At 41.8% G+C, this 26,248-nt stretch overlaps 1 long non-coding RNA gene across 1 annotated transcript in view; it reads left to right on the top strand.

Annotated features, from left to right (window-relative positions):
• Positions 1 to 4,943, top strand: part of LOC109380371 (uncharacterized) — a 15,245-nt gene extending 10,302 nt beyond the window's left edge. The window contains exons 3-4 of the long non-coding RNA XR_002123453.1: positions 4,512 to 4,626; positions 4,888 to 4,943. This is a non-coding gene — a long non-coding RNA (uncharacterized LOC109380371). The remainder of the gene's footprint in view (positions 1 to 4,511; positions 4,627 to 4,887) is intronic.
• Positions 4,944 to 26,248: the final 21,305 nt, after the last annotated feature.

The following is a 26,248-nucleotide window of genomic DNA, read 5'->3' as shown; positions in this document are numbered from 1 at the left end:
GCATGGGTATTCCAGGGTTTGTTTTTTCTATTCACTAGTTGATAGTCATTTAGATTGTTGCCCATTTGTGGCGATTGTCTATCATGCTGTATAGTACTTATTTTTAATGAGACATTGAAGAACTTGTGAACTGTATGCCTCCTTCCTGCAGCTGTAAGGCTGCAAGCATCGACGCCCTGCTTAGTCACGTAGCCTCGTACATAGCAAATGCCTACTACAGAGTAGGTGCTCAGTATGCATTTGCTAAATGAACGAATGATAATTAACTCCATGTTGATGTCCATAAATCTCTTCTTAAAGATCAGAGGGCCATTCAGGAAATGAGAGAAGGGTGAGTTTCTAATTTGGGGATAACATCAGCTCTAGGTGACATCATCTTTTTAACCTGCCTGCAGTTCTCCCCTTTATAGCTACTGAGGAAATATTAAGGGTGGGAAGAGTCCACATTCCCTGAAGGTAGATTGCAGTAGGCTTATCTCTGACTCTCTAGAAAGTCTGGGAGCCTAGCAAAAAAAAAAAAAGTTATATATTTATCTAGAGCTCAGAAAGTGAGGAGAATCTTTGAAGGCTATAGGGAAGTGCCTTCCTTACAGTGAAATCAGAATGAAACCTAGAACCTGAGCCTGAATGGAAAGTTAGGAAACATTTTCTAGATAGGACTGTGTATAAATCTTGCCAGACTTAGAACCCTGTTTTAGGCATGGGTCCAAGGAGTTTAATTCAGCATCTAGCATATAAGTGTACGCAGACTTTATTCTCCAGGCCAGAACTAAGGGGACTTGACCCCCAGAAACTGGGACAGAGTACTGTGTGAACAAAAAGGCTCTATTCCACCTAACAAAGAGGAGGTGAATCCTAGTTGTAGCCATCATGAAGAGTCTATGTATCCATTAAATTGAAATATAAATGTCACAAACATGTTACAAACATGCCCTGGGTGTCAGCTTGTACAAAGCACTATAATCTCCATTTTGTTTCTTTATGAAGCCATTAAATAAAATTAGAGAGTCTGTGAACTTAACGATTGGAAGCTACAAGTCCTCTGAGAGCTCTGGTGATTGTATCTTGCTCCTCCAGGAAGAAAAGGTCCAAAGAAAAAAAAAAGAGATGCTGAGAAAGGCAGGCTGCATACCTTGGGCCTATGAGAAGCGGAAATTAGGCACGCGAGGCCCATCTAGCTGGGGCTGTAAAGGGCCCAGGGTCTCCATAGAGGTTCAGAGAGAGAGGGTTGAGCAATGTTCCCATGAACAGGACAGACTCAGTTTCACACCATAACTTAAACAAAACTCAACGAAGAATATGACAAACAGATAAATGCTCCTTCACTAAACATTATACACACACACACACACACACACACACACACACACACACACATACCAGGGGAGCCAAAAACATGTATACACATTTTAAGACAGGAAAAACTGTACGAAAATTGTAATACGATACACGGATAACACAAGATGAATACAAGTCATGTGTATCCATGTTTTTGGCACCCCTGGACTATACTGGATAAAAATGAAACAAAGCAGCCCCAATTTTAAATGGACTGGCTTTTGACAGAGGAATTGGAAGAACCTTTGATATGTGGCTCCTGTAACAAGGTGTTGGCGGGGGACCTGCCTGTTTAAACGGGGCAGGGATGAGAATGAAGAGCAAAACAGAAGGTTTTACTAGAACTAAAGGTGACAGCAGGATGATTTTCTGTGGGCTGCAGGGCTTTGGGGGCAGCTCGGAGGACATTAAGTGTCCACGGATGAGACAGCTAGAAATGACCTGGAAATAGGGGGCAGCCACTTAGAATTTGCTGCTGCAGGGATTTAAAAAAATGGTCTTGATAGAGAGGTCGAGGGAAGAGTCCAGTTGGAGGAGAGGATAGAATTACTGGGGGCAGGTGAGTTTAGCTGTGCAGAAAAGGATTTTGTCCTGGAAAGCAAGGCAGGCCGATGGCCAAAAAGAAGGGGGCAGATTCAAAGCTTGCAACTGAATGGATGTTGCCACCAGACTTTACAAATACATCTGGAATTTTGCAGAGTCTGAAGCGGCCTTTTGGTGGAGATGTGCTGGGCTAGTTTGTGAAATAAGGCTCAGCACCCACAACCCATTCCTCAAAGTACGCTTGCTGCCTGCCCGCTCCCCACTGCGTGGTGTGTCTCCCCCACACCTCCCGTCTCCCCTTCCTCTCCAGCCCTTGCTCAGCTTTTCTTACAAGAGAAAGAAAGTGTAGGGACTTTGGTTACCCACGTCATCTGAACGGTAGTCTTCACACCTATGAAGTCATGGGAAAAGAGAAAAATTAACTCCCCCATTGACAGACAACCTTTAGCAAAATGGAGAACAATTTCCACGAACTGCAAGGTTGGCCCAAATGAGAAATCCATCTCCCCTGCTATGCCACATGAGGGAATGTGAGTTGAAAGGCCCTTTCCCTACCTCCCATCCCCCACCCCCAACTCCCCACACCCACCGCCTGCATTGAGGAACACCACTGGAGCTCTTTAGCAATAAGACATGTAGCTACAGACTTTTTTGAGGCTCTCAGGATTCATGTTACCCCTTCCATCTCCTGCAGATTGATACTTAACTTTTCAACATTGATAGGAATTCTTCATCTCTCAGAGAAAGATAAGGAGACACAAGTGTTGAGTACATGGAACGGAAGAAGTGCTGTGACATAAGGTTGGGAATGGTCTGCGATCGGTTCACTGTAGCAGGACAGATGCCTACGAGAAGTCCTTCAGAGGAGCGGGTAGTTAGGGGGTGTAATATATATACACAGAAGGTGCCCAAAAATGTATACACATTTTAAGAAAGAAAAACTGTATTAAAATTGTAATACTCAATATATACTGATAACAAAAGATAAATACAAGTCACGTTTGACTCTGCAATTACAAGAGGTGCTCAAAGTGGTTCCCATCAGCATCTAGACCAGGGGTTCTCAACCTGTGGGTTGCGACCCCTTTGGGGGTCAAACGACCCTTTCACAGGGGTCGCCTAAGACCATCGGAAAACAAAAAGATATTTACATTATGATTCATAGCAGTAGCAAAATTACAGTTATAGAGTAGAAATGAAAATAATTTTATGGTTGGGGGTCACCACAACATGAGGAACTGTATTAAGGGGTCGTGGCCTTAGGAAGGTTGAGAATCGCTATCTAGACACTTCTGATGACGGCAAACTACTGCTTGAGCAACATTGACCAAACTGTCCATTAGATACATTTTTTGGCACCCCCAGTACATACATACATACATACATATATATATATATATATATATATATATATATATATATATATTTGTTATATCGCATGCCGGGCAGTACGGTTAGGGTAAGATTCAATTTGTGTCTAGCGGAGTCACTGCTATTCAATGCTGGGATTTGGGGTAGGGCGATTGGCATGGAACTGACAGCGGCCCAAGTTCTTGGAAGAGATTTTTAGTCAGTGCCCTGGTGGATGGTGAGTGGTGTTCAAAGAGCCCCACTTGACACTAATTCTGGAAGGAGGGAGCTTTGGGTAAGCATGAGTCACAGGAGGAAAGGACCAAGAAAATTCTACTGCCGAAGCAATGAATGACATGTGGTCTAGTGCCAGAACCAGAAAAAGAAAAAAAATTGAGGAACAGTTTGACTTACCCAGTAAAACACAAGAAAGCCTGGGGTAGGAAATCCTCACCCTTTTCCTTTACTCTCACACACTAGGGGAAAGAGCAATGCAAAAACAAAACCAAAAAAAATGCATTTTGGTTTTGGTGCCATTATTTTTTTGTTTGGCTTTTTCTTTTCAGCTTGTCAACTTACTTCTCCCTTTTCTGTCTCTACTCACATCAGCCTATTTCTTCACAGGGAAATAATATGAATTCCCCAGCAATAGCCTTTCCATATGTCTGCAAGTACATACATTCTTATGCAAATAAAATAGTATGATCTCTATGGGTGCACATAGAGGGTGTGAGGATGTGTGTGTGTGTGTGTGTGTGTGTGTGTGTGTTTGTGATTACTTGTTTTTCCAACATGGGCTATACTTCCTACTCAGCAATTCTTCATGGAAATTCATCCAAGTCATTTGATATGGCTCTAATTTTCTTTTCTTTTTAGTAGTTGCATTACAGTTCATGGGTGTACTGACCTTGAATGTTTTTCCTTTTCTTTCTTTCTTTTTCTTTTTTTTGCCACTATGAAGAGTGCCATAGCAAACATCCTAATATATTATGTCCTACATACTGCCCCAAAGGAGGAGGCTTTTATTTCTTGGAGTGGATTCCTAAGAATGGGACTGCTGAATGGAAGAACACACGCATTTTTTAATTTAAAATATACTATCAGATTGCTTTTCTAAAATGCAAAAGGTCTTCACGTTTTATGACCTACATATGAATATACCCTTTCAGCACATTGTTGCCATCAATAGGTGATAAGGCTTTTTTTTTTTAATTTTGCTAGATTGATGACTATAAAGTGATGCTTCACCATTTCATTATGTTCCCTTTCCTGCCACCAAGTGACTCTGACCATCTCTATCTGCCGGCGGGTCACCTGGACCGGTTCCTCTGCTATCTTCTCATAGCCCATGCCCATTCTGGTTGGCTCCATCTTGACGGTGTGTAAGAGCCCTTGGTATGTATTAGCTATCAACCCTTTTTCTCTTTTACCTGTATTATAAAACAAAGCTTTGTTTTAGAACAAGAGGCAGGCGATAAAAGGATCGGAAACCCATTCAACAATGAAAATGCTCAAAACATTCCTCTCTTGGGAAGATTCGCATTTTAATTGGCATCAGGCCTGAAAAGAAGGGAGGTCTTAGAGATCTTTCTAATCATCAAGGAAAGGGTCTATGAATCAGACCTCCCTGATGGCTCCATTTGCGCTTCTCTGCAGACCGTTAATCTGTATGCACTCTGGTACCTGGATCCTGACAATGCTGGAAAGCTGACTTGGTGTTACGCTCAGCCTCACAGTGGAGAAGAGGCAAGAGCCAAAGACGCGAGGGAAGCAGCTTGTGGTGATGACCTTAGTGGACCTTTTGGGTTGTTATGTTCCGATTTTTAAAATTGTGGTAAAATATATACAACGTAAAAATTTTAAGTGCATCGTTTAATTCTGTGGTATTAAGTACATTAATATGGTTGGGCAGCCATGCCAGCCTCCACCTTCAGAACTCTGTCATGGTTCCATCCTTCAACTCTGCACCATAAAGAGTAGCTCCCATGTTCTCCTCCTGGTCCCCTGCAACCCCCATTCTCCTTTCTGTCCCGATCCACCTGACTACTCTAGGGACCTCACATACGTGGAGTCATGTGGCATGGCTTCTGTCACTGGCTTATTTCACTCAGTAGAATGTCCTCCAAGTTTATCCATGTTGGAACATAGGCCAGGATTCCCCTCCTTATAAGGCCAAATGATATCCCATTGTACGTAGAGACCACATTTTGTTCATCCATTCATTCATTGATGGGCCCTTGGGCTGCTTCCACATTTTAGCTGCTGTGAATGATGCTGCCATGAATCTGGGTATGCAAATATCTCTTCAAAACCCTGTTCAATTTGTTTGCGTTTATGCCTAGAAGTAGAACTGCTGGGTAATATGGTCATTCTAGTTTTGTTTTGTTTTTTTGAGGAACTGCCATGTTTTCTACAGTGGCTATACCATCTGACATTCCTACCAAGAGTGCACAAGGGTTCCAATTTCTCCACACCCTCACCTACAATTATTATTTTCCGGGTGTTTTTTTTTGGGTGGGGGGGTGGGGGGGGTAGTATCCCTTCTAATAAATGTGAGTTAGAATCCTATTGGTGTTTTGATGTGCATCTCCCTAATGATTAGGGATGCTAAGCATCTTTTCATGTACTTTTTGGCCATTTGTATATCTTCTTCAGAAGGATATTTTGTTTTGAGGTTGCCTGAGGCTTAGTCCCACAAAGGGAGCTGATATTCAGTCCTTCTAGACCAGGGGTCGGCAAACTTTTTACATGGAAGCACCAATCCTGCACCTCACAATTTAAAAATTATTCGAGAGGCATAAAACAAATGAAATCACCATTATGTGAATAATATCCTTTATGAATTTTATAAATGAAACTATGATAGTTTTATTTTCATTTTCAATTTTACTTCAGAGCAGCATGTATGTACCCGAAGAGCTGCATGTGGCTCGCGAGCCACAGTTTGCCGACCCCTGGTCTAGACTCATGGGAAACAAATTCTCCATAGTCCTAGAGGACCCAGACTATCTGACAGAAGAGTAGTGATCTTTGCCTGCACAATTCAGAGGCATGGAGGGACCCTCACATGGTACAGCTAGCACTCTCCCACCTACCCTCCCAATGAAAAAGACAACAACAAGGACAGATGTCACTGGGCCATTGCCATACCACATGGCCATAGAACCCCACTGTGGGTACCAGTGTGGACCCCATCACTTACTACTGGTATGAACTTGGACACCTTAACTCACCCTATAGGATGGATCTCGACTTGCTTTTCTCTAAGATTAGGAAAAATGCCCCCCAGACCTAGTTGTTCATAGAATCGAGTGTTGCATGTATAGGAAGTTGCTTTGAAATGTCTTTAAGCCATTATAGATATGTTATTGCTTCAGCCACGTATCAAAGAGGGGCTGATTTCACTCTGTGAGTTGGTGAACCTAAAGGGTACAGTCGGCCCTCTGTATTCATGCATTCCACATGTGAGGATTCAACCAACCATGGATGGAGAATATTTCGGAAAAAAAAGCGAGGCTGTTGCTGACATGTAGAATGTAGTTAGTGGCCAGGGAATGCATGAGGGTCAGCTTTTTGTAGAGGAAGACAGAGGTCTTGGGGGTGGCGGATGAGCAGGCAGGACCCACACCAGACCCACTAAATAGCACCCAGGATGTTCTCACTGCCTCCTCCTCAAGGCAGCCAGGTGCTTTTGAACCCAGAAACATTATTTTTGCCACATCATTATTTTTAAAAAGTTTGGAAAATGTAAGTAATAGAAATTAAATCTGTTGGTAGGCAAAGTGCGTTATGAATCATGGCAGTTTTCTGAAGAATCTGAGCCAAGAGGATATTTTGGTTTTGAACACGTAATAGAATGCAGCCAAAATGGCTTCCAGGTTTGAACTTCCAAAAAATAGTGTCAGTTCACTATGTTACTTGGCTGACGTAGATAGGGCAATCCCCACTCCTAGGAGGAAGACATCTCTAGGAAAAATAAAAGTTAGTATATTTTACCTCTGGAGGCCATGGGAGGAAGAAAGACAAAATAGGGATCATTGCAACATTGTAATTTGTTAGTAATAAAAAACAACAACAACAACAACCCTGTTTCTATGTTCTATAAATTCTTTTCCAGCTGCATAAACTGCACTAGAGGCGAGGACAGTCTCCACAAGAGAAAAAAAAACCAGAATAGAACTGGGGAGTACTTTAATGACAAAACGGTCGTAAACCAGTGCATTGGAATTTCATCAATATGACATCATTCCCAGTTTGACATGGGAGAGCCCACCCTCCATTTCCCCTCCCATCTCTCCCTCGTCCTCGCCTCCTTTCCTCTTAAAGAGATGATGAAGCTGCCCGGGCAGCACAGAAGGATAATAAAAACCTGTATCCCTTAAGCTGAATTCAGCCCATTGAACTGCACAAACAGCAATAACGAAAACAAAGCTAGCAGGAAACGTTTGCACATAGCATCTGTTACGATCACATAACCACGAGACAGCTGTTTAATCCCAACTGTTAACATAAGATCATTTGTGTGTTTGAAGAGCATTCCCATTTGGATCTCCCCCTTTATTTATTTATTTTCTAGCTTTTCCAAGAGCGAGGCTGTCTCAGCTGGAGGATGCAATGGGTGTTTCTGGATTTTTCCACTTTCGCCCTCATCAGCTTCCGAACGAGAGAGGTGGTGTGGTTTTCTATAACTATAAATACTCCGAGGGGAAAGAGGACGGCTGTGTGGTCTCCGCGCTGAGCAGGGCACGGCCCTTTCTCGGCCTTTGGGGACCTGCTTTTGGCTCCCCGGAACATTCACAAGCCATGCTGGTCAGATGATGGGAACTGGGCCTCACATGCAACACATCTGGTGGTCTCAGCCAGATCCTGGTGAGGCTTGAGTTTTCTCAGCACCACCCAGAATTGGACCCAATCCCTGTCAAGTTCAGTTCCAAAAACCTAAAACAGAGTCATCAGGCTTCCAATTGCCTGTAAGGGTCAAGGAAGAATGTCAGCAGTTTGGGTGGCCTGTCTGAGTGGCCACTTTGGAGGCCTAAGCAGGATACCTAGATGGCTTATGATGGTCCTACTTTTTCTCTTTCTTTTTTTGTGTGTTTACATCATACCTCACTGCCTACAGGCTCCCCCAATGCTCAATGGAGAATATGCATGTTTCACCATTGAACTGCAGCCAACATGTCACAGAAGTGGTGGATGCCAGGGGCAAGCATTGCAGAGCTGACCACGTGGTCCCGGGGTGAGGGGAGTTGGCTATGCGAATTTGGACAGGCATGAACCTTGAAAGCTGCCTGAAATTAGCATTACATAAATCTTTCCTCACCTCCTTCTTTAAATAGTTCATCCCAGTGAATCCTCCATTTTGATCCCGACATGATAATAACATGTGTAACACTAAGTTTATCTTCCAGGACAGTTGAAAGCCAGAGTCCTTCTAAAATTTTTGGTTAAACGTCTTAAACCTGATTCTTAGGACAAGTTCATGTCTGGGTCATGTGAACCTTGGGAATGTAAGGGACTTTTTACTTTTTTTCATTTTCTTTTCTTTCTTTCTTTCTTTCTTTCTTTCTTTCTTTCTTTCTTTCTTTTTCTTTCTTTCTTTCTCTCAAATGGTTGATGTTTAATTTTTCAGCTTTTTTTGGAGTCTAATTGATACATAAAAATTGCATATATTTAAGGTGTACAACCTGATGTTTTGATAGTTACATTTGGACATGATCACTACAATCAAACTAGTAATTAAAATTTTTGGTTTTAACTTTTGAAAAATATAAGTTATTTAAGAATCATTTCTATCTCTTTGACATGAAAAAAATATCACAATGATTTTTGAATGCCTCCGAATTTCTCCTGAATAAAAACAGCCTTTCTTATTCTCTCCTGTGGCTTCACATCCTCACAATCATTGCTTTATTCTCCATCCCTGTCCCCCCAGTGAAAAAAGTTGTGAGACTTCTAAAGACATCAGTTTTTTGAGATTTAGGAAGAAAAATGAAAGTAGTGAGGGTAGCAGTCAAAAGATATTGACTATCAATGTTGGAATACATTAAATGCCTAGATCAGTCTATGGTGTAGTTTATTATCATACTTAGATAAAGTGCTATTACCTTTTGCTTGACATTATCACACGCAAAAGTTTGCATCTCACAGTGGTGGGTGGGGGGAAGCTCCTGTGGAAGCTACAGATTATGAACATCCATCTTAATGCTCAACTTCCCCTACATGGGACAAAATCACCAACATCTTAATGGGAGCAAATCCTTTATCAACTGATTCATTTCCATGTTTTGTTTCTGCAGCTAGACGGGATATCCTGTAAGGTGGTGAAAAGGGAGGGAAATTTAGTACTATCCGTTTCTGCTTTGCCATTATTGTTATTGTTATTTCTACTTTCAAGATGATAGTCTATTCACCTCCTGATTTTCATATAGGACACCTATTTTGGGTGGTTTTCCTTTCTTCTCTCCCTCCCCCATTCTACCCTCATGAAAAAAATCACCCTTGGTAAGGATGTGGAAGAGTGAAATTGTGCCATTTATTATGTGCTACTTTTCCTAAGGCTACATGATGACGTTGTTATTATGTACCCTACGTTACTGAATACAATTCCTGGTTTATTTTATTTGTTTGATTTTAAGTATGGGAACAGTTGCAGACGTAGTTTTGATTGATTTTACAAGAGGAACTACCCAAGTGGAGACAGAAATTTCACTGTCTGAGCAAACAGGCAACAATTACAAGTATCTCTTAGGCAATCCTTAGTCAGCCAAAGCCAGGAAATAAATACCCTAACCCTTTTGTGATCCCCTCCAGTTACTGCTGCCACAGGAAATGTGAGTGAGAGGAAGGTGATCTGTGGAAAACTGGAGCTCCAGTTGGACCCTGACTAATTCACATACCTCATACACCTCAGCAGGACGCTCACCCCTGGTGAAGACAGCCAGATGGACCTACCGTTGCCCCAATAACCTTTGAAACCAGCCACGTTTATTTCTGAAACTTTAGCAGAACACTCAAAGTTTTAGAGAAGCATTTGTCTGGATTATTAGGCTTTGTGGAATGTTTGTCGAGTACACAATGCCACATTTCAAGGCAGTATATGTCTTTGAAACAAAGCTTGAGGATTTTCCCGTTCAATGCACTTCTGTGTGCCACCAAACACAAGACAGAGCTTGGCAAACAACTAGTCATTAGGCAATCGTGATTTGACAAACGAGCGCATTTGAAAACAGGATAGGTAGAAAGTCAAGTGCTTGACTTCAATGGAGCGGGGCAGGGGTGGGGTGGAGGGGACTCTTGAGAAATTAACCAATTTTCAATTAACCAAAGACTTCATTTTGCAAGGTAGATACTCCCTGCACTTATATCTTCCTCCTTGTTGCATTATATGACTCACAGAGGGACAGCCCATTCTCAAGCTGATCATCTTAAATGTAAGAAACAAACAAGTGAGTGAACCCACAATGAAAGTACCGTCTAGAAATATGGACAGTGTACCAGTAGCAAGCTATAAACTTTCAGATCTTGCTCAACAGTCTAATCCATTCTTTTCTGGATGAAAAAGTCCTCATCTGCCTCCCTTCCAAGTGGATGGTTTCTGTACCCACTTCACCTTCCTCCTAGCTGTCCACATGTCTCCTGGTCTTTCCATCAGGGCCTGAGGGCTGTGCCCTTCTGGGTTCTAGCTTTGTTTCCTCTAATCTGTATTTCCCTTTGGGGTTAAACCAGAGGCCAAAAAAGTTTTTGCTTACCTATTATCTATTCCTCTGATTATTTCACATGATTTCAATTTTCCTCATGGTTCTTAAAAAGGAGCTCTACCTGAGAAGTTACTCAATATCCTTTCATATAAGACACAGGGGATAAACTTAGAAGCACCCGCCAAAATTGACCTTCTTTTAATATCTATATCTATATCTATATCTATATCTATATCTATATCTATATCTATATCTATATATATATATATATATATATCCTTTGGAGGGCATGTATCTCAGTTAAGTCTTGGGGGGAAAAAGGCTGCAATCTCTCCTAAATTGTTGGACCGTAGCCCGTCTTTTATTCCCTCCTCTGACCATCTTCTTGTCTCCCACCCAACAATATGCACATGTGACGGGGGCAACAGAAAATCTGTCCAAGCGTGGTTCACTCCCATTCTCCTTATAAATCTGATCGGACATAATGTAGCACAATCCGAAGGGTAAGACTTCATTTTCCTTGTTAGAAATATTCCAGGGAACATTGTATTAATATACCCTGAAGTATGTTTTGATTTTGTTAACTGGTTTGGTTGCTTTTCGGTTTTCTTTCTTTTTTTGTTTAACTAAATTGATAGACCTGATTGGTAATTTGGGCATTGACAACAGGAAGATTCTTTTTATAATTGAGTCAAAGTATGCTTAATATAAAAGAAAGGCTTTTTGTTGAGCAAAAAATATGTTGAGGAAAAATAGTCTGATTAAGCATTTTATACTATCAGAAAAGAAAACTCATGCCACCCGATTTCTGATACCTTGTTCCCTGAAACTGAAGTGGTAAATTGAGGCAATTATCCCAAATACCTTTCCTTAATTATAGGGATTGTCTATGGAAGTGGGTTCTGGGCCTAAATTTTTGCAATAATTATCTTAATCTGCATTCTGTTTTAGATGTAAAGATGTAGCCTTAGCATCATGGTCACTTATAATTTTGCATGAACTCTGTAGCTAAACCCATTCGAAAATGGAAATTCACCCAAAAGATATGTAATCCCGCTGCTAACTTGATTTTTTAAAATCTTACGTTCTTTTTGTAAATTTTTCCAAATCTATAAGGAGCATGCATTACATTTATAATTTGAAACAAATGAGCATATCAAAAATTATATTCAAATAAAATACCTTGAATTAATTTACAGAGTCTCTCAGTGTGTGGTCTGGGATGGGAGATGGCTACAGTTTGTCACAGAGCCCTTCTGGTCATGTGTGCTACCTGGCCTCTTCCTCTCTGTAGAAGCCAAGCTCTGGATATTAGGAGCCTCTCCAGTCCGATACACTCACAGATCGTATTCAAAGGTGGAGGGTTGATTTCTCTGAACAGGATGGTCACTTAAAGTGAGCTCGCTTCCCTGGTTTGTCCCCTGGGACTTGTTCTCTCCAACTAAAAGGACACCCTAGTTCTCCTCCCTTTGGCTTACCTCTCATCTCTTCAATGAAGTAAGAAAAATGAAAGCTAGAAGAACAGTGACTTCAAATGATTGTAAGTAAGGCAGGGCCTCAGCACCATCTAGCATTGCCTTATTTATGTTATTCATGGTCCAAAAACATATCTGAAAGACGAAAATCATCATCCCCATTTGGTCAGTGAGTAAAACTGAAGATTGAACAGGGTATCTTGTGCCCAGATCCACGCAGCAAGGAAATGCAGACATGAAATTTCAATCTCAGTCTGTCTGACTCCAAACCCTCCCTGTTCCCTGCTTACATCATGAAAAATCTACATTGGAAGCCATGGGAAAGATCTCAGCAGGAACTAAGAACTTTCATGCAGCCTCTCTAACCAATGACTCCTTCTGTTCAGTTTAACAAACTCTGTCTGCTACTTATTATTATTTAAAAACAAACAGCAAAACCTTGAGACATAACCAAGCCAGTGAAAAATATAATTTTCTCCCAGGAAAGTATACCTCCAAAATTATGTTCTTCCAGAAGTCGCTCTGACATGGAGACTTGTTAGGAAAGGGGAAGAGACACTTAATTATTGAACTCATTTTGGGCCAGATATTATACAGATCCTCTTTCATCTACTTCTCACACCAAGCTTGGGAGGTAGGTTTCCACTTGACATGAGGATCAGACAGGTTAAATAACTTACTCAAGGTCACATGCTAAGAAGCCACAGATGGGTTCCAACCCAAGTGCTTCTGATCCCATAATCCTTTCCTTCATTCTCTTCAGCATGGAAGTTCTCGACTTGGCACTACGGTTATTTTGGGCCAGATAGTTCTTTGTCCCATGGGTATGTGGGGATGACGAGGAGGGCTGTCTGTGTATCATAGGATGTTTAATAGCATCCCTGGCTTCTACCCACTAGATGCCATTAGCATCCTCTCACCAAATAATGACAACAAAAAATAAGTAAAAATGTCTCCAGACCCTGACAAGTGTGTGTGTGTGTGTGTGTGTGTGTGTGTGTGTGTGTGTGTGTGTGCGCGTGCGCAAAATCACCCCTCATTGAGAACTACTGTTCTAGTATTAACGTACATCCAAATTGGTCCATGAAGAGAGACATAGTTAAGTGGGTTGGTCTTTGAAATAGATTATAGTTCAGGGTGATGTTTTTTGTCATTATTCTTGGAGTTCTAGATTCTGAACAAGAAAAAAATCTGCATTTTAAGAGAGCACAACAGTCCCCTCCATTCATAATGATGCCTGCATATCTTCTAGAATGAGGGAGAAAAATAGTAGCTAGAAGATTTCTGATTAGTTTCAGTTACATCAGAAAGGATTTTGTGAAAATTCAGAATTTCTTTTTTTTCCCTAGTGATCGATCCACCCGCAATGAGGGAGAAGTTATTCATACTCGTCCGATCGGATCTTAAAGCACTGCATAAAGACAGTCTTTGCAGAGATTTTGAAATGTATTTCCCACTTCAGAGTTGAGAAGTGGCCCGCAGAACATGCACTTATTTGTAAAAGCCACCACAACTGAGCCTACAAAAATATCACAAGAGCTCAGCCTAAAGAGATAGCCAATGTTCAGGAAGACGCATATCTCACAATATGGTAAGTGTCTGCTTCCTACTAGGAATGAAAAGGATGTTTCTAAAGAAAGGATGACCCAAAGCCCAGGTGAAAGAAAACAGGAACAAATAAAACATGGCCTTCAGAACTTGGCAAAAAAAAAGCATGTCCTCCCCAGGTTACACCCAATTGCATCATGGGTACCTGCTCCCGGCTCCACCCACCCAAGTCAGCCAAAAAGCTGCCTTTATCTTGGCAAACACTTGAGAGTGCCTTCTCGGCCCGCCTGGTCTTTAAGCATTTCATATCTTTCTGCAGCTGAACATGTCCCTATCAGACAGGGCTCTGACAATAAAGAGCCATTCAAGTTTCCCCCTGTGACCTGATCCCATCAACACTCTGATACTGGAAAGATGCCATAAATACTGTTCACTCATTTTGTAGCATGGAATAAAAGGTCTTTACAGGAAGTTATTATCAATGGTCTGTAAAGAAAGGGGTCACAGCTCTGCTTCCTCCCTGAGCCGTGGGAGTCACCCCAGCCAGGAGGGGACAGGTGAAAGGGCTGTGTAAGGAGGAAGCCTTACCCAGCCCAGGGGGCCCCTGGGGTTTCCCCCCTGCTATTATATGGCCAAGATGTCGCCATTATCCCCAGGTCCTACAGAAAGTGTACCTGCAGGAGACTCGAGAAAGAAGATTGAGCCAAGAGGAAAATGTTCACCTGTAGAGAAGTGCCCCATGGGGACCTTCAAACCTGAAACTAAACATCCTCAGACCTATCCCCAAGAGAGGCTGCTTTCCCTCCCCCACAACGCCCCAGCCCTGCCCCCCCCCTTACCCCTACCCTCAACCCCAACAGCACCACCAGGAGTACCAAGACACTCATTCTGGAAACTCGCTTGCTGAGGAAAAGTTAACTTGGCACTCATCTTAAGTATTGACTATCTGTCTTAAGGGTGAGGGCTGTAAATTCTCTCTCCTAAGATCCAAGTCGATTTGTTATCAAATCAGGCATTGAGAAGCTGATTCATTGCTATTCAGCGCTCGGCTGATTTATATGCAGAATGTAAAACAGATGCCTTACGTGATACATATTTATGGTGAGTGCTGTTCTAGGAAGATTTATTACGGATTCCTTTGTCGGGGTTTGCATGAGCACAGCCATGATGACTTGTATTTCCTCTCAGCTGCCAATGCCAAACTCATTAAAAAGAGGTGTGACTATTAATATACATTGTAATACTGACAGGCTCTAATTTATAACACCCTGGCTGGTTGGAGTATTCTCCTGCCTTGAGAGGTGGTTTCTGCATTTCCTTCTCTGTAGCTAAATGGTACAAATAGAGATGTATATTCTCTCAGGGTCGCNGGTACAAATAGAGATGTATATTCTCTCTCTCTCTCTCTCTCTCTCTCTCTCTCTCTCACTTTCCTCTTTGTCTTTTCTAGTCATCTAAGTCATAAGTCAAGTCACAATCTGCTGCGGGGAGCGGACGGGAAATTCTATGGTGATCTTTTTCTTCTAGGTCAAATGTGCCAAGGGGTTTACAGCAGGGTAGAGCTGCGCGTTTGTGCCCTGTAGACACGCGTTACTGTCTGTGCTGGCACACGCTCCCTCCAGGCTGAATCAGCAAGGGAGAACTTTGGAGCAGGCCCTATCAGGCATTCTTGGCAGTGGCCATGTCTGACACGATGCTTTACGTTGCCCTGTGCGTGGGAATCAGAAACCCGCTGCCCAAAGGGCTGCATCAGGGAGAAACACGTGGCTAACAGCAGGCCTCTGAAGCAGACAGGGCAGTTAATCGGGGTGGGGAGGGCAAATCTCTGTTACCTGGAAGAGCTGGCGAGAGAGCCCAGCCCTGATGAGAAACTGCACCCAGGAAGCCACGTGACCAGTGGGCTTGGATGGTATTAGAGTAATGACACCAGACAGACAGTGTCTGGGAAAATAGCTTTTCCTCCACCCTAATTTTGAGATAAACTAGTTCCTAGACAGAGAAAACAGTGCATGCAGCAGTAGTTCTGATTTGAGGGTCGGGGACCCCTGCCAAACACGTTAGGGAGATGATGCAGGAAGTCACCACATATAAATGTGGGTCTGATGATTCCATGGAAGGAGGTTTGGGCTGAAATCGGTTTCTGTTAAAGTTTAAAAAGCTAAATTGAGAGAAGCAAGGCAGGTGGGCTATTATCCCTTCTCTAAAGGGTGAAGTACCCCAAACCTCAGTGATCAAGATAAATAATATCTGAATGCAGAATAATAATAATAATAATAATAGTAATAATAATAATGAATGCAAAAATCCATGATGAAACAAAATACCAGAATTCCAAATAAAGACAAGATTGTTATGGCTGAGTTTCCTTTTGCCTCCGGCTCCCCAGTGGCTGGAGGGAATCATGGTGACTCAATGTGCCTTTATTTAAGGTGCTGATAGGCCTCCCTTACCCCCACCGTTATCCCAGCTGAGGTAAGGAGATCACTTTGTGTGGGCTTCCCTAGTGGAGCGCAGCATCTTTTACTTAGTAGGAAACCATTCGATAGTGAGTGAAGAGGATGGCGGTGGTGATGAAAACCACCAAAAAGCCAACGGAGAACTTCAAAGCGAGGCCACCCTTTTTACGTCTCTGAAAATCAACACAGTGCCATGTCACCAGCCCATTTCTGAATGGCACTTGATTTTCTTTGATAGCAACTGAAGGCGGTGGGGCTCAAAAGATGATGATTTCTTTAGTTCCAAAGAGTTTGTCTAGCCAACCCTCACACCAGAAATGTCTTTGTTTCATGTTTGACCACATAGTTCTAGAAAGTACCCCTGTGGAAATTACTGACATATGTTGAATCACTTCATGAAACACACATATAATCTGGACATTTTAATCTGTTTTTTTTTTTTTTAAAGAAGTTATCCAAGTCCCATTTGCTGCCCTTGGCTGGAGTTATATGGACCGACCACATCACTGACACCAGGAAGCATTGTGGGTTGTTTTCAGAGATGAAATTCTTCAAAGAGGAAAAAGAAAAGCTGCAATCCCCATCACACCACACAATGTTCTAGGTATCCTATAATAAAATAAAATTTTAAAAAAAAATTGGCATTTGAGATCTCCCAGGAATAATTTTTGCCTGTGTGAACAGAGATGATTTTTTTTTCCTCTAATTAAACTCCCATGAGACTCAAGCTGCTTTGGAGTTAGCCTTATTCAGAGAACACTTTTCTCTTCTTCCTCCTCCCCTTGCAGCTTGTAGAGAGCTCCCCAGAACCCTACTGAAACTCTCAGATATGTCAGCAGCCTCTTCCAAACCCCATGGAGAGGGTGGGGAGCTGGATAGCAGGGCTGCCTGATAAGAAGGGGGTGGGTCCTGTGGTTCCTAGAGCAGTTTTCTAAAGAAAGGAATTACATGGGTGTGGTTACAACCCAGTTGACATGTGTCACAATAAGAAAAGTCATCTAGGATATTAATTTGGGGGGACTATTCTTTTTTGAGTAAAGTGTTTCCCTGTTACGCTGATATGAATAAAACAATACCAAGTAGTTTCCTTTACAAATACTATCGATCATTTGATATCACAACAGCCCTAGTATTCTCCTTTTAAAAAAACACCCTGACTTCCGGTCATTTGAATGCCAGCCCCATACACCTTTCCAAACCAGGTATTCATCCTGCAGTACCAGTCTAAAAGGGGAAGAGTTTCGAAAGGCTACCCAGAGACAGCCTGGTAGCCAAAGGGCTCAGGAAAACGTGTAGCTGTGACTAGAAATCGAATATGGGCGAGGAGAAAACTCCTCTCTTTGTCTAAAGGAGTGGTTGCATGTTGACAGCTGGAATCTACATGGCTCCTTCTTCAATAAACGAGCCCTGTCTCTGCATTCCAACATTGGCAGCACAATAGTGGCACAGAAGCAAACCGACATATTACACAGGGTCCAGCTGTCCTGTCCACTCTCCACGGACCCCTCCTCCTCCTCCTCAATCTCCTTCATCTGCCTCCAATGTGAGCGTCCACTTGTGCTCAAACCCACTGGACGGCACCTCTATTACGGGGGCTCGGTTCCATATGCCCTCCTGTGCTTTCCTGCCTGCCTGCAGGGTTGGAGCTCTACCTTCAAGAAGAGCAATAAGGAAACAAACAAAACCCGACCAGGATAGGATAAACACCCAAACAGACCCATTCTATTATATTTTGATATCGGCTCAGAAGGGCTGCATGTAATCGATGCTCCCCACAGCAAAAATCTTGCCAACATTGCAAATGCTTTCTTTACCTTGGGTGTGTGTGGCTTTCTGTACGAACTTGAACACAAAGGAAATGTGACCTGTGGAGTAGCCAGGGCTATAATTAGTGAGGGTTGTTTTTATTGCCTCTTGTACAAAAATAGTCATTTGAGAAGAAATGTAAAGCTACACGATAGCTGACAATATGCAATGCTTGCTTTGACTATATATATATTTATATTTATGAATATAATCTATATATTGCATATATCTATATATACATATAGATATATATACACACACACATATATAATAGATCCATAATTTCAGCAACACCACCAACTTCTTGGTTAGGATCCCAGAATTTTTCCAGGAGGCATGTTACATCGAGGACAATGTCTGTTTATAGTGCTAATATATATTGTTTACCAAAGCCCAGCAAAGCGCATAATACATATACGAAATAATCTTTCGGCTTGTATAACTAACTGTCCATTCAGTATTGAAGCTTTCCTGTTTATAATGTATGTTTTACTGATTATGAAGAAACGCATCAGTACTTCCCACAATATACTATAGCCTTAAAAGATGGGAAGGAAGGGGGGAAAAGGCTTTATGTATTATGAAGCAGTCATTAAACTTTAATCTCTGCCACTAGGGGGCAGAATGAAGTTCTTTTCTAAAACTGACTGCTAGGCAATCAACCATCACATCATTGTAACATTGTAGGCACTTCAAACAGACTCAGATGTTTAACTATTGTGCTAGTGATCATACATTCATATTGGGCTGCAGGCCAAAAGAGAGAAGAAGAAGAAGAAGAGAGAAAAAAAAAGCCAGAGATTTGCAGCTGAAAAGCTATAAAGTGGTGAATTTTACCTTAGAGCAAAACCATCTTCAGTGACAAATTTCAAAGGCCATATGTATGCGATTTTCATGAAAAGCAGACGACCCTAAATTTCTTTGTTTAACTGGGAGCGATCTTCCTCACAGAACAAGCAGGTTCTTCTGTGCAGCTCCCCTTGTTTATTGTGCTGTTACCAATTTCACTTTCCTTTCTAGTACCACAATCAGGATTCTAGAAACGCTGCTCAGTGCCAATGGGTATTTCATTAACACTGCCACTTCCAGCATCTTCAAGGAGATCACCTCAGGCACAACATCACTGACGGAGAACGCTTAGAGTGTTTTGATAAAATAAGATTGTTTTTTGTTTTTCCCCCTTTTAAATTAAACCCTCCAACCCAACCTTTATTCTATGGTGCCAGATCAATGTTCTCAATCAAATTTGGCCAAAACAGGACATTATGGGGTTTGTTTGTTTGTTTTTCCCCCCACGTGGTTGAAACATGAAAAGTGATGAATCAGTAAGATGATAGAGATTATTTCTCACAAAAATAAAGCCTTTACCTGTTCAGAGCATTTGCTTTTTAGGCACAATAGCCAGATATTTCTAAGACACTTATGCATACACCAAGACATAATTTGTGGCATGTTTTCTAACTTAATAAAACTTAAGAGATAAATTTGGGACTATGGGAAAGGTTCACCGGTCAGCTAGACATTCAAAGACTTTGCAAATTCCAATTCCAATACCTTTCCTTGTTCCGAAGAAAAAGAAAAAAAGCCACATGTAACTGGAGTCCTATTTTCCCCAAATTCAGGTCCCAGCAAAGCTGTAGAATTCCCAAGTGAAGTGCTGAGTTTGGCATCTCCCCTGCCCCTCACCTTGCTTTCAAAATACAGGAGGACAATTTTGTAAATAGAGATAGTGTGGAAAGGAATGATGTCTCCCTCTCTGCATCAGGAGTGTTACTCGATACGTATCAATATTTCCTGTCGGCCCCCACAAAACAAAATCTTGGGCTTTCTGGTATCCTGACATGGCTAAATATCGTTTGCTTAAGTCAGCGTGTTCCAGACCTTTGAGGCGGCCTGACAGTTGACTGGGAGAAGGCCCACTAACTTTTTAAAGTGTGCAGCCATCCGTTTGGCGGCCCGTTCTGGGGGGTTCCACATGAAATCCCCTTTAGATAAATTCATACTTGTTCAGGGTGATTAGCCTTACAGCTTGGTTGGCTCATTTGTCTTGAAAAGCAGGACATTCGTGATCAATGTGCCTTCTATTAACTACCTGTCCGCCAGGGCTGATGAAGAAAGGTGCAACCCCAACTAATAAATGAATGCACACATAAGAAAGGGGAAGGAAAGGAAAGAAACTTTTTTTTTCTTTTTTTTTTCTCCCCCCAAAGATGACAGGCTGAAGTTGACAACCTAATCCTTCAAGCTTGTCTTACTTACTGAAAGGCTCAAGTAATGTCAGAGGAACCATGATAACAGTCTGCATGCCAAACCTAACAGCTTTATTGCAACAAGAAACTTGCACATTAAATTTCCATGTGTTTTCTCTCCACACTCCCTTCTTAACTTTACTACCCACCCCTGCTCTCCACCCCTCCCCCCCCCCTTTTTTTCCCAAAGAAAGATAAGTCTTCCCTGCTTTCAAAACCACATAGAAACTGCTCCAAAGGGCCAGCTGGGACACAGTCAAATTAGTGGATTATTATTATTACCTTGGGGACATTGGAAATCAAGTTTGTTATTGGCAGTTCCTGTTTCTGTAAGAGTTGTTAATAGCGAAAATTTAAAGGGTGTCGGTCAATCAACAGAATGTTATTTTTTTAAGTGGGCAACTGCTATTTGTCTTTTTTTTTTACTTTCCTCCTGCTGCTGCTACCTGCCACCAAGTTCACCTCTAATTCTCAGCTCTCTTATAATTAGAAATAAAGCTGGTTTTCACAGAAACGTAAAGAATATTTTTCTTCAAATTTAAACTCAAGGACTAGGAGAGCAGGTGGGTGGGTTAGGAGGTCTTGGTCTGACTAAGAAATCTTTGAGAAAATAGTATCCAACTGTTCAAGGTACTCGAAAATAAAATAAATACGGACACTGTAATATAAATCAGGGCAACTCATTCTTTGTGTATCTTTTGGATGTTACGGAGAGAATGTTTTCAGTTAAATACAGATCCTTCTGTGGCTTACACTTGTGACATTCTTGCTGGGACGGTTTTACATTTTGAAGCTAAGGAATTCATCTAAGAATTTTAGAGTCTGTTTTTTTGTTGTTGTTGTCATTGCATTTGAAGACAGTCTTACTTTTCCATGTTCTGAAACCAGTTTAAACAAAAACAAAAAACAGACAACAGCCTTGCAAGGAACTCTGAGTAAATAAACAGTCTTTTTCTCTTAAGTGAAATATTTCCCTAAGGTAAGTTAGTTTTCCGAGGAGCTTACAGGATATCTCCATGTTGAACAGCAGACGTTTTTCTACCGGTTTGATTAATGTTTAGGAAAAAACAGACTCTTGGAAAATTAGCCTATTGTGTGATTATGTGTCTGATTGGAACAGCAAAGTGTCTTAGTTAAAAATCTTTTAAGAAAAGATTTTACCATTTCAATCCAAACATTTGCTAATTTAATTGTGTTAACTCTTGGATTTGCATTATTGGTTAGCTGGCTGGATTTATTAAGGACAGATAGAGATAATAGATTTCCACATAAAGGAACTCTCATCAAGGGGTTAATCAGCTGGCAGCCCAAGTTACAAATAGATGATCAAAAAATGGTATTTTCCAGGGAGCTCTCTCACAGTGTATATTCCTAGGCTGTTTTTGAAAACTAAATCTAGAAGTTATATCTTATCGCTAATAAACTCTGCCCTATGAGCGGCAGAGTCTTCCAAGACACACAGCTGTTTGTTGTATTTTCCACATTTCTATATTTAAAACAAATTTCCTACCTACCCACCCCCTCATTGAATTCAGGGAAACACAAATAACTCATATGCTTTGCACTGAAATGAGTTTGTTTTGCCTGCATGCCTAGTATTGCTTTGAAATTGTGCAGCAGTAAAGAAAAAAAGAAGGCTGCTGATATTAGCTGTAAACACCAGCAATAAGCATTTTGTCTTCCTATTTATTCTAGATTTTATTTCATCCCAAATCCAGATGCTGTATGTTTAGTTATAAAGGGTTTTGTAATGGGTTTATGTCATATATATTTCACATATCATATGTAAAATCAACTCAAATATATATATATATGACAGAAATCTCTGTATGACATAAACCCACATATATATGTATGTGTGTGTATATACATACATAAAATGTATGAAATAAACCTATTCTAGAAATAACTCAAAGGATGTGAAAACTAAGAATCCTGACGCTGGCTACGCTATGTCCATTTTGCAGGTGGGGAAGTTGAGGTGAGAGCTTGGAGCCTGTCCAGATGACCCATCAAGATGCATTACTAGAGATATCAGCTAGAAGATTGGGAGCTTTTGACACCAGGAAATTTCCATACAGACCAGGATTCCCCAGGACACGTATGCAAGCTGTTTTGTCAAAGGCGTAGGCATGCTGGGAGGTAGGGGCTAGGATAGAGAAATGCAAACTAAACCTGGGGGGGGGTGGGCATCTCTTCTGGAGAAGCCAGGGGAAAAAAAAAAAAAAGAAAAGCCAGGCCCAGGTATGCTTCTATTTTAACAGAACCATTTCAGAAGCCCAGAACTTGCATGCTTTGCTCTGAAGAAACAAGGATTATTTCAGCTCTCTCTCCGGCTTGCAAAGTGTGTTTGCGAGGGCATCTTCCTGTAGCTGCCATAATAAACATCTCCAGCTGCAAGAGCTCTGCTGAACAAGCCTGGGCAACACAGTCCGAATTCCTTTCCTTTGACCATCTTAGACTTCCCCTGTACTAGGCGAGTCAGGGGGGAACCGCCCTGCAAATGTCCCCCCAGCCCGGCCCGGCCCGGCCGGCCCGCACAGCTCTAAGCATCCCCAGAAACACCCACCCTCCCCCATCTCGCCTCTCCACTTTTGTTTTATTTAGAAATATGTTGCCAGAATTCCAATGAGTTATCTATTCTGTGGTCCCGTCATTTTCCCACCGAGGCCTTGTCGCCGGCTGACTCAGGGTCCAGTCGCAACAGTGAGAAGAAAAGAGCAGAGCGAAAGAATTCTTTTCAACTTTTTTTTTTTTTTTTTTATGTTTCACTCATTTCTCTCTCTGTCTCCCCCAGGCCTCCTCTCCCCTCCTCGGCTGCCTCCCTCCCCAGCCTCCTCTTTCGCCTTTACCCCTTTATGTTACACGATCGCTCAAATTGAAGATCAGGAGGGTCCTATAGGGAATGCATAGGATCCCTGGGAGAAAAAAGCCCCCAACAAGCTATACACCAGATGTATAACGTTATATGGTCAAACTGGCAAACACAAAAGCTGAAAAACAAAAGGCGTGAATTAGGGAGAGCCATTCAAAGGCGTGTTTTCAAAACAGCCCGGCCAAGAGCCTGCATCCCCCTCCTGAGACTAAATGCTTGAAAGAAAAGGTGCTAAAGAAAGAAAGGAAAAGAAAAAAAAAAAAAAGCCCATTTTTTCTAATTAGCTGAGGCCTAACAGGCACTGAATTTCGCAACTAGTTTTCATCAAGGGGGTTGTGGCTTGTGAAACAGAAAAATATGCTTTTGAAACCTGTGATGTAGGCCCTCTTTGGACCAAAGCTAGACTCCGTCTTGGGGTGTTTTTCCCCTCCCCCTGGCTTTTTGGGGGTCTGCCTGGCTTCCTGTGTCTGTGCATCCCTCTTTTCACACCCTTCCCCCAAACTTACAAATATTATTTAGGTTTAAAAGGAGAGCAGGAGGGAAAGCAACAATGGTCTTCTCTGCCCCTGCTTTCTGTATTGTTGGCAGGGGGCTGTCCATGCCAGTGACAGCCCTGAGTTGCTATGAATCTCATTCCAAGGCATTGCTACCACCAAAGGGGGGGGCGGGTTGGGGAGACAAGGTGTCACTGCAGACTCGAGTGTGTGTGTGTGCAGTTTTCTATAAATGCTGGGATTAAGATTAAAAACTCCACACCACTGTGAATTTAGATATTTGGAGGATGGTCTCTCGCTGTGTGTTTTTTCAGATGCAACAAGGCAATATGTTCAAGACAGCAAGGTGTATCCCCCGAGCAAACAGCTTTGTCAGAGGGCACACACAATTGAGAAAAAAAAATGTTTTATTCTTCTTTAAAGTGAACAGAACCGGTGTCACGGCCGGAGACTTATTGCTCCTGTGCAGCCTGACGAATCATGAACTTGCATTCTTCGGGGCCATTTCTAATAAGAAAACAAAACAGAGTCCGTGGGTGAGAGTTGGTGGGCAGCCTGCGTTTTGGAGGGAGGCAACTTTAATTGCCGCCCTGTCTGGCTGAGATGCCTGTGGTCCTGCGTGATGTGTTTTAGTAACAAACGCTCATTCTAATGAACTGGCCTTATTAGGGGCTCCTCATATTCTTTCATAAAGAGCAGAGCTATTCTGCACTTCTGAATGCAACAGTCTCTTGATATTCTCACGCTGAAGGCTGTGGTGTGTGTTGCATTTCCTCCTCTGTATTTTTGTAAGGCTCATATTTTTTTCATGGCACAAGAGTGGGCAGCAGAAAGATAAGAAAAGGACTGAGCTGGCAGGTACCAGCCATACATGAACCTAGGGGCCTCAAAGACACTTGCAAAATGATTATGCTAAAAATGTGTTTGGATTCGCAGCTGAACAATCGGATTTGAGTCCATCACCTCCTGGCACATTTTTTTTATAAAGTCGGTGGCACTGGATAAAACGGATTCATTAGCTTTGATTAACCTTCTTAAACTCGAGTTAAAACACCCGCTGTAGGCAGATCAGCTACCAGTGCGGCTTTAAGATACTTTATCATGTTTAAGACCTAATTACAGTTGCACTGAATAAGAATAAAACATCACAATAAAATGTGCAACCAACAGGCGCTCTAACATGCCCTGCAAATAACCATTCATTTATAACAGCAACTTCCCCATTTCTAGGGTTTTTCTGATGGCTGCACATAATTCATGTTGAATATTCAGGAATCGGAGGTTCATAGGAGAAACTGGTTCCCCAGCCTCGCTGACTTTTTTCTTTTTTTTTTTTTCTGTCTTATAGCTTTAGTTTGGAGTCTCAGAAGGCCCCTTGAAAAAGTGCGAAATAAAATAGAAAAGGGGAACTCAAGTCAAAACAGGTTCTGTAGAGCTAAGTCTATGAGAGAGAGAGAGAGAGAGAGAGAGAGAGGTGAAATGTGATGGAATTTGAGGATTTTAGAACACTTTGTCAAACATTTGGAAACATTTCTAGTTAGGAAATGTAAATACTAAAAAGAAACACAGGGCAGTCCAATCAGCATTGCACTAAAGAGTTAAATATATACGAGCTGCAAACTTTTTAAAAGAGCCACCGAATGGCCCAGCCTGTGCGTCTCCTGTGCATTTCATGTAGAAACACAGTGAGAGAGCAATGCCAGCACACAATGAGTTAATTTTGGACAGGATTTGACTGAACCAGGAATAATGAACAGTGAGATACTGCAGCTTTCAGGCAAAACAGAGGAACAACAATTAAAAAAAGAGAGAGGGGGGGATAAAGGGAGAAAACAATCTCCAGTCAGTTAACTAACAAGAGGAGGCCAGAGTTTGAAACAGATAAAACGGAGGCCACCAGGAAAGTGCCTGTTCCTGCCGCTTGCTTTGTGCTTGGTTGTGGAAAGCTTTCCATTTGCGAGCCAACTGTTTGTGGGTTTCTTCTCATCTGCTTTAAAATATTTGGTTGTGCCGTATTTCCATAAGAACCACAACCACACTCTCCCCTCTGAAAACCCCCCACAACAACAGATGTGTGTTCTAAAAGGAAATAGAGACACTGATATAATCAGACACTAGTTAGAGTGCTTTCATCCGAAATTCTCCAGCAAATTCACAACAACAACAACAAAAATGCTCAACTGCTGATGGAATTAATCTAAGATCCTTGATGATTTGAAGTTCCCAAAGTTTTCATTTTGCATTTTGTTTCCGAATGCATGATGCTGTATTTATCAAACCGCAGTGTAATTTCCCCTCCATTTGAGGCTGTGATTGTGAAACAAATAAATTGAAATTTAAGGGACTGTTCTCTCCAAATTTAGTTCCATTTTCACTTTAAGAATGCATACTATTATTTGATAATACAAAAGGGGTGT

The sequence above is a fragment of the Hipposideros armiger genome, unplaced genomic scaffold (genome assembly GCF_001890085.2).
Source record: "Hipposideros armiger isolate ML-2016 unplaced genomic scaffold, ASM189008v1 scaffold_35, whole genome shotgun sequence".
Lineage (NCBI taxonomy): Eukaryota > Metazoa > Chordata > Mammalia > Chiroptera > Hipposideridae > Hipposideros > Hipposideros armiger.
This window is presented reverse-complemented; position numbering and strand designations above follow the sequence as displayed.